This window comes from Cebus imitator, unplaced genomic scaffold (genome assembly GCF_001604975.1).
Source record: "Cebus imitator isolate Cc_AM_T3 unplaced genomic scaffold, Cebus_imitator-1.0 Scaffold34, whole genome shotgun sequence".
NCBI classification, from domain to species: Eukaryota; Metazoa; Chordata; class Mammalia; order Primates; family Cebidae; genus Cebus; species Cebus imitator.
The window spans coordinates 5,392,896-5,402,967 of NW_016107349.1; positions in this window are offsets into that span (position 1 = coordinate 5,392,896).

Consider the following 10,072-nt stretch of genomic DNA (forward strand, 5'->3'; position numbering starts at 1 on the left):
AAGAGAAAAATACCTCGATAGTCAAATTAGTTTACTGTATCCTACTATTCTATCTTTGCCAAATGACAACACTGCTGAACGTGTGTATCGCTCCACTAGCATGGTGATAACAGTCTTGCTTGCCCATATTCCTGTATAGTACTTAGTATTACCTAACACTCATGCTCCAAGATTATAGAAATGTTAGTGCACATTAAAGAGGCTCGGTCATTTTTTTCCCCAAAGCTAGACATTTTGCTGAATCCAGAGGACCTTCAAACCTGACTCACATTCTATGGCAAACTATCCCTGCTAAAAAATTAACTGTTTAGGTAGTGTGGCTTGATTATTGTTTTGGTCTTCTCTCCTTTAATGAGGAATTTTTCTCTGAGGTTCTTTACAGCCAATGGTCTTTGATCAGTCCCCACAGCTATTGCTATCTATTACAGATTGTCAAGACAAATCCAGTAGTTCCTTCAATTCCTGCATATATGCCCTTTGTCACTCTTCTATCAAGATGTGGAATCTACTTCTCCGTTCTAAGAATGTGATCCGTCCCTGTGACTTGCTTTGGCCTAGTGAATATTGTGGAAGCAATGTTTTGTGTCTTCTAAGCAAGGCCTCAGGAGGCCTTACATATTCTATACTGAGACACTTGCTGTTTGTTTCTACTATGTAAAGAAGCCTGAGCTTGCATCCTTGATGATGAAAGAATATGTGGAGAGAAAGGCCCAGCTGACAAACAGTCCCAAGCTCCGAACACGTGTATGAGGTTATACTGATCATCCAGTCACAGTCATGTCAACAGCTGACTACAGCCACATGAGTGATCCCAAGTAAAACCAGCAAGTAGAACCACTCAGGTGATCCCAGATTAGATTTCTAAGAGAATTAGGAGCAATTAAAGTGGTGGTGGTTTTATGCTGCTAAATTTTTGGGTGCCATCATTGTATAACAATAGATAGCTTGCTCATGAGCTTGGAATCCAGGGAAGAAAATGCTAAAATTTCTATTCCTTTCCTTCAAGAAACCACCTGGGCTTCTTGTACAAATTAGTTCCCCTACTTTAGAGCTCTCCACGAGAAACAGCATTCTTACCTATCAAATCACACAATTCTTTTACACTCTTCCTCATGGAAAATACTACATTCTGGAGCCTATTTCTCTGTGTCTATTTATCTATTGATTGATTTTATAAAGAGTACAAATGTCCCCATTTTTTCTCACTAGACTGTCTCCAACTATGAAGATAGAAGTGATGAGCTTCTATCTACAAATAATAGTTTAAATTTTTTTAAAACCATTTTTTACTATCAATAAGATATCATATAATGCATCCTAATTTATTATTTTCCTATTATTGAATATTTATTGGTACTGAAGTTCTATTGAGTATATTTTTATATACATATTGTTCACATTCGCAGCCATTTCTAAAATACAGAATACTAGAAATATCATCACTAAAGAGTATAAATCTATTTTTAAGATTTTAGTGATGACTAAAGTTTCTTTCTAGATAGGCCCATAGAATACATGTTTCTATCTAAGGTAGGTCAAAATAGCTATTTCATCATTTCCTTGCCATTATGGACTATTAACTTTGTAATAAGCTGTTGAGTGTTTGATAATAAAAAAATAGTATTTTGATTTCTACTACCACTTCTTTTTGTTTAGCAATGTTTTCATGACTTTTTTTATTTGCAGATAATTTTCTTCTACTCTTTTTTCTTTCTTCCTCTCTTTTTTTTTTTTTNTTTTTTTTTTTTTGAGATGTGATCTTGCTCTGTTGCCCAGGCTGAAATGCAGTTGTGCTGTGCGATCACAGCTCACTGTAGTTTTGCACTCTTAGGCTTAAGAGATCCTCCTGCATCAACCTCCTGAGTAGCTAGGACTATAGGTACAATACATCACAGCTGGCTATTTTTTAAAAATTTTTTTGTAGAGATGAGTTCTCATGATACAGCCCAGTCTTGTCTTAATCTTTTGACTTCAAGTGATCCTCCTGCCCTGGCCTCTCAAAGTGCTGGGATTACAGGTGTTAGCCATCATGCCCAACCAGTTTTCTTCTACTCTTTATCTATTTGTAGATTACATTGCTAAGTACTTGTTTTGCACATTAATTTGTTAGAGTGTTTGACATTTTAATGATAGTTATATGAAATTTTCTTCATATTTTTATATGTGAAAAGTGACATTAATATTCATAAGAAAAAATGTTGTGGAGCAAATATGTATTCAACTGAAGAGCTCACATACTTCTCATTTTATCACACCTTCTGTCTTCCACCAAATAAGTATATAAAGGTATTTTACGGAGTTGAACACAATTTAAATTTTCTTATGTAAATTAATATTTACTTACCCAGTTGTAAGCTAGTTTGTAATAACAAAATACTATAAGCCTGGATCTCCAAAAGAAAAAAGAAATACTTATGAGAAGCAAATTACATAAGAAACATTACTCTCAAAGCTTATTAGGCAGTTAAATTTCTTCTAAGAAAAGCTGTTTCTAAGCCTTTAAAAAAAACTAGAGTAATATTTCACAAGCAACTGCTAATGGTATCCTTTGGTATTAGTAGAATTGATAAAATTATGTTTGGGGGCATAACTTCATTGGACTCTTTGAAAAGAGATTTTAAGCATCAAGGTCTCTATACCACCAATAAAAGTGGCAGGGGTGCTTGCTGTATGAGTCATCTTACATACAAGCATTTTTATTCCCAAGTTTCCTTCTGGAATTCAGATAATAATTTCCACAAGAAAAAAATAAATTTGGCGTTTCTGACCCACAAAATCCTTGGCATCAGAAGTTGGGGGATGCGAGTGGGTAGGAAGCCAAAACAGTCCCTTTGTGTATGTAATGCTTGTTCCTCTTCCTAGACCAAACTATTCATCCTCCAATTTTTCATCCCATCTATGTGGATATCTAAATAGATCTTAAATATTATCTTCCACTTAAAACTAACAATTATTTTTTCTGAAGCTAGCCTTCTTTCTCTTTCTGAGGAAATAATGTAACTTCAAGAGGGTGACAAGTAGTATAAAATTTTTGGTGAATGACTTTCTTGCTTCTTGAAATTTTTACTGCCGTGAAAATTACCACCACAATCCTTTCAAAGAGTTCTGGCTCACTCACAGTCAAAGTCAGACTCTTGCCAGGCCCTATGGAAGAACCAGCCTTTTGCGCCCTTTTTCTTCGCCTGGGTAAAGTTTGCATACTGGAACCAGGCTTTGTGGAATAGCTCAGTGGACATTTTCAGCCCTGCTGCGTGATGTTGCCTCTCGTACTATGGAGAGGAGAGTTTCATTGAGCTTTTTAAGGTATGACTTTGTACCTGTACAAATGTCCCACATGTTACCCACTCAATTTTAAATAGAAGTTTCATCCTTTCAAAAAGATCTATTTCTGCTGTATAAATGTGTCACTTGTATAGATTCACAAGATTCATTAATTTTGAAATTGTTCTGCAAGTGCATCCTGATTCCCATGGATTAATTTCATCTCCTGCATTGACTTCATTGGAAAACAACTGGCTTGCAAATCACACATGTGTTTCAAGAAAAGCCTTGATTTTGCTGCTGCGTGACTAGGATCATTCAGGATATGAAATTGTAGACATGAAAATAGCTAGAGGTTAAGATAAATAAATGCAGAACTAACAACAACAAAAATGCAGCCACTATCCTCAAATAAGCATAGGCTGAGATGTATTCCAGAGAATACCTATGAAATAATTTCTAAAAGTTAAGTCCCCAAAAATTCACTTGCTGAATTGGAATGCTGAATCAAAGAGATCCTAAAAGAGAAAATTTAAGGCTCTAAGGCTTTGCTTGCTCTTTTTGTCAATATTACTTAAAATGCTCCAAGTCTCGTTTTTATTATATTAGATTTCCCAGCACTGAAAGGAAATAAGTTGCCTATTTAAAACCAAAAAATATATACAAATTGACTATTTTATACAGTTAAGAATAACTTAAGCCTAAAACCAAAGGTATGGTACTTGTTTTATTTCAGTTGTCTTCTTTTCTGGCTAGCATTAGAAAATATCAATATATTGGTGACGTTTGGCTTTTTAGAATATATTCGGCAAAGCAATTATAATTTCCCTACATCTTTTTGTATAAGTCAACTAATGGACATTCTGATCCCAATATAAGACAAAAATAACTCTCTAATTACATAAGTAAATTAATAATGATCAAATTCACTCCTAATCATGCAACTATTAAGTCAGGAAAAAAGCTGAAGAAATAAGTAAGATAATAAAGGCATCCCCACCGTCTTGGGAAGGTCCTGGAAAGCTATCATGTGCTAGCATGTTGTATTGAGCTGAGAAAGCAGCCTCAGAATAACGTAGAGTGAAAACCATCTCTTCTTATAGTTCACCAAGTTGAGGTGCAAATTAGGGTCACACATTTTTAATATTCCTATGATATGATTTTAAATTATCTCCTGGCCCTTTTCACACATTGGAGTCCACTTGCCTAATCTCTGTGATGCATACCAAAACCTCCAGGAAGCTCAATCAGCCAAGAGGTCAGACTTGGTTACAATAAATTCACAGGGAATCAATCAGAAAACTTGTTCTGACTACCTGAAGACCATCTACTACGATGCTGGCTTCTGCTGGCTCAGATCGCCTTTGAAATAGGAAGTTCCATTAACTCATGTGATAGCGAAGTGTTGTTCCATCTACCTGGTGTGCATGTGTGCACATGAACGTGTGTGTGTATATAAGTGTGCATGCATATATCTGTGTATGTAGAAAATTATACAGAGTTTCAATTTGTGACTTGACAAGTGGTAGAAAATGAGGAAGAGAAGGGGTCAGATTGTGGGTGGCCTTGTAGGCCAGGCTCAGGAGCTTTGACTTTGTAATAGGCAGCAGAGAGTTTCAAGTAGGGGGCTGAAAATCAAATTGAGCTTACGTAGCTTGCTGTGTTGCAATGTGAAGGAGGGAGTAATAGAAGAAATGCTGAAAATGCAGACAGGAGGAGGAGAGTTCTACAAATACAAGGGCCGGAACCAAGGCAACTAACAATATAATAGGAAAATGAGAATGTAAATAGTTGTAAGTATTCTTGTGTAACCTAAAATTTCATAAAGCATGAGATTTAATTTTAATTCTTGCCTATGAATCTGAATATCCTCCCTTTCAAAACACTATGTCATTTTATAAAAGAGTTTATGAATTTGCCATTTAACAATTCATTTATCACCTGTTAGTTCATCATTCAAAACTTCATTTTCTGATGAAGATGATCAATAAATATTTGTTGAGGTTAGAGAAGTTAAAAAACATGAATACATTATCTGGTTATTAGTTAAGGAGATCACTGTACCAACATTTTAGGCTGTCAGCCATTCTGTTTTCATTTCACCTTCACAAAATTGAGGGAGCAGGCCCACTCTGTGGCCAAATGCATTCACGGAACAAGATAATCAACTGAAAGAGATAACTGAAATAACCCGAGTTATTTCAAAGATTAAGGATAGACTTCCAAGGATTATTAACATAATGGCATGATTATTTTGTGTGATTCTAAAGATCCTCTATTAGTTAATCAAATCATAATGTTTAAACACTCTAGTGCTTGCTGGATTACTGGCTGACTGGAGAGTTGAAAGAGAATGAAGGAGGTTTTGACTGGTTAGTTATACTCAGTCTTTACCAAGAAGCCAGCTCTGTGTGCCAAAGGTCTAAATTTTCTGAATTAAATGACTAAAATGATTACATTAAAGCCCCCCTCAGATCCACTCTTTGTGAATTTTTATACCTAGCCTCTCACTCTGTTGATTGCTATGAACTGGAAGTGACCATTGTCCCCTCTTCAACAGTATTCTTCAAAAAAAAAATGTATAAAACAAAATCTACATAATTGTGTCTCCTAATGATCATTGGAAAACCACAATAAAGCATTTTGTCAAATGAAAGTGCTGAGGTAAAAGAAAATTAAGGAATAATAAAATGGATTTACAATGACTGCTTGTAGATTTTCCCCTCCCTATAAAAAAAAAAAAGTGACTATGACTTTAACTGATTTTTAATGCATCTTTCTCTTTTGTAAAGAAAATATTTTTTAGAGCTATTACTTTTTTAGCCATGCGGTATTGCAAGGGAAGATTATATTTATATAGATTCAATTGGTTGTTGGGTGAAATGATTAGAAAGCCTTGGGAAAATAAATTGTCAAATAATAAGAACTTGTCCATTTCTCATGGAGCGTGGGCTTCGCTTTCTGACTCTCTGAGAATCTAGCAATTACAGATAGTCATTTAATAAAAATAAGAATCAGTTTGCATGCTCCTGTTTCTAAAAATGCAAATACAATGTACAGGGAAAAAACTTGCTTTCAGCATTTTAAATTAAATTTACCATGAAGTTGTAATATGATTTCCCTGAAGTTCTTTTAAATTAATATTTAATATTCTGTACTTGGTGTCAAAATTTGGTTGTAATACAGGCTTATGAAAAGATAATAGGAAAATACAGAAATAAAGTGTTTGGCAGCCGTCTTTTCTCTTACCTTTTTCTCTGAGTATGAGCTGTGCTGAGGCCATAGGAGGCCTGCTAACCCTGTTTCATGTTTTATAACAGGATACCATATACCAGGTAATTTATAAAGAACAGCGGCTTATTTCTTACAGTTCTGAAAGCTGAGACAGACAAGATTAAGGAGTGGCATCTGGTGAGGGCCTTCTTGCTGCGTCATCCTACGGTGAATTGAGGAAGGACAAGAGAGCAAAAGAGAAAGAGCAGGATGAACTAACTTTTATAACAAGCCCATTCTCTCAGTAAGAACCCACCTCTGTGATAATGACATTAATCCATTCTAATCACCCCTTAAAGATTTCAGCTGTCAACACTGTCAAATTGGGAGTTAACTTTCCAACACAGGAACTTTGGGGAACATATTCAAACCATAGCACCTGCTAATCAGGTGCTAAAGGAATGTCTCTATTGCCTACATAGCAATGCATGGATCACATATGGTTTGAAAGTATCAAGTCTTTCAGCATTTTTCAATTTAAGGATACATGAGTATAAAAAAATCATTCTAAAGGAGTAAATTATCTTGGTGGTCATCTGGAAAGCAATATAAACATAGTCAGCTTTCAGTTGGTCTAGAAATAAGAATGTTGATGGGCACATATCTCCTATTCATATGTCCCATTTGTTGCTTGAATCAAGTTGGAGACAACTTTTCAGCCTGTGAACATTTAACATAAAAGAATTTCATTAAAATGCAAAGTTATTTGTATTTTCATAGTGCTGTGTTAACATTTTTATACTCAGAATATCGATAGTCCTACCCAATGTGTTTGGATACCTGCTAACATATGTATCTGTTTTATTACATGTTTCAAGATAGGATGAGATTGGAATTTGATCATTTATGTACCGAAAAGAAACTGCTCGTTAGGTAGTACATGTAAGAAACACCTGGAACAAAGGGCTTTGCCATTTCACGGAGATTCCCCTCCATTTACCCAGGGAGAGCCAGGATAGAATAAGACACTCATTTGAAATGAATAGTCATTTATTTCCTCTTCTACCAGCGACTTTTTCAGTAGAATGAATATTTATTTAGACAAACAGCATGGTGGTCCATATTCCGGTTGTAATCTTTCGTCAGATACTTGTCCCAGAAAGTCTTTTATTTCAAGGGTTTTTACTGTGTTGTTTTCATTTGGTTTGGGATTGTTTAGATTCATTATTTATCTTAAAGCTAGATATGCCTTTTAGTCCATGGATGCTATTGAATTTATTTTTATATTCCTAAAACTTGGCACAATTTCTATAACATAAGAAGCACTCAATAAATATGTTTCCATGGTTTTGTTTATGAATGAAAAAATGAATATGTTCATGTTGCTAATCATAAGTCCAAATCTCTCTTACTGTACATAAATATTACCCCACAATTTAAAACTTGCACTCCTTTTTCTTAGAATGAATATGTAAAGAGAGACAGAGAGTGAGAGCAGAGGTACTAGTGAGAAACTGTGTGCTCTATATATGTGATAAATCTATCCTAAATAAACTAGTAAGTTCTTGTTCTTTTACTTCTTCACTCTTTTCTCCTCTGTTATCTTTATTACATGAATTAATTCCCCTTGAAATAAGTCTATGAAAATGAAAATTTGAGCCAAAATATTTGAGCACTATGAAAAATGTGTTCTATCTCTTTCACAAATACACACATACGCACACTCTCTGTCTCTCTCACAAACCAAACCTTCATGCAATGTTAAAGCTGAGTGAAAAGCTAGAACATTTTCTAAAGCTCATGCTTCACAGGGGATTATGGGTAGATAACTCCTATTGGGGATATGGATTTTAGAGTCAAACACACCTGGATTTCAGTCTTGAGACATTTGTTACTTAAGTTTCAGATTCTTCATCGATAAAATTGGCATCATAATACCAATTTATTGGAGTTGTTTAGTGTGATAATAAAATGATGTGCCTGAAGTGCGTGTTGCTGTACATAGAACATAGCCACTCAACAATTTTAGCAATTATTTTTTCCTGAATTATATATGAAAATGGGATGGTATTTTTGCTTACGGCTTTATCATGAATGTCCTTTTATAGACATGCTCTAACTGACTTTAAATTTCACAAAGCATTATTGTCAAAGTCAATAAAATTGCAGCCTGTTGCATTTTGTCCTTTACAGGTATATAGTGAATGAGAAGAAATAGTGTGACGTTGTAAAAGAAGCGTTGCAATAGGAAAAACATGAACCAAGTTTCAAAACTTTGGTCTGACACCCTTTTTGTATAAACTTGAACCTGTCCCCTGGTGGTTTTGGGTCTGAGTTACTTCACCTTGTAAAGAATTACATGATCTCACTCACAGGAAGGCAGAAATCTGGGCCAAACCCTTGGTTTTTCCAGTCATTTGCAGATCTCAACTCGATTCCTATGAATGGCTTTTTTATACTTATTTATCTTACTCTTTCTTAACATGAAGTTGTCATGGACTAAGTAGAAAGAAGCTAAACCAGCACAGTCCAATGGAACTTCCTGTAATGAAGGAAATGTTCCTATCAGAAATTAATACGGCAGCGTTAGATGGTGTGGTATCTAATGAATCAGTAATTAATATGGTAGCAATAGCCATGTGGATGACTATTTAGCACTTAAGATATTGATACTGTGACTCAGACACTGAATTTTTCATTTGATTTTAATTTTTTTTTTTTTTTTTTTTTTTGGGACGGAGTTTCGCTCTTGTTACCCAGGCTGGAGTGCAATGGTGCGATCTCGGCTCACCGCAACCTCCGCTCCTGGGTTCAGGCAATTCTCCTGCCTCAGCTTCCTGAGTTGCTGGGATTACAGGCACGTGCCACCATGCCCAGCTAATTTTTTGTATTTTTAGTAGAGACGGGGTTTCACCATGTTGACCAGGATGGTCTCGATCTCTTGACCTCGTGATCCACCCGCCTCGGCCTCCCACAGTGCTGGGATTACAGGCTTGAGCCGCGGCGCCCGGCCGATTTTAATTTTTTTTAATTTAAATATAAAGAGCAACATGTAGCTGGTGGCTAGACTGTGGGGACGGAATAGATAAGACTACAGGAATTCCTGACTTAACGATGCTGGTGTGTTCTTGGAAACGGCTTCACTTTAAGTGAAATGGAACATAACAAAACCTTTTTTTTCTTCAACCTTATAGAAGCTGATGTTGAAGAAAACAATGTTATTTGAGGACTTGCTGTATATCTTTCACTTAAAGTCACAATTTCTAAGAATCTATGGATGATGTTGAGTACTTACTGTACAAAAAAGCGTCAAGTCAGATGCAATCTGAAGGCCTACTTACTGTGTTAAAATAAATTTGGCAGATTATTAAAAGAGCTCATCTGTTTTTAGAATAACAATATGCATGAGCTTATGAGAGCAAACATACTTCGGAAGGAATCCACTTACATGTGATAGAGCCTTGATATGAGAAATGGTAATATCCTCTACTTAATATTTAGTTGACAAAACTTAAATATATCTATCATGTGCATGTTTTGAAATATGTATACCTTGTGAAATGGCCAAGTCAAGCTAATTAACATATGCAGTGCCTCA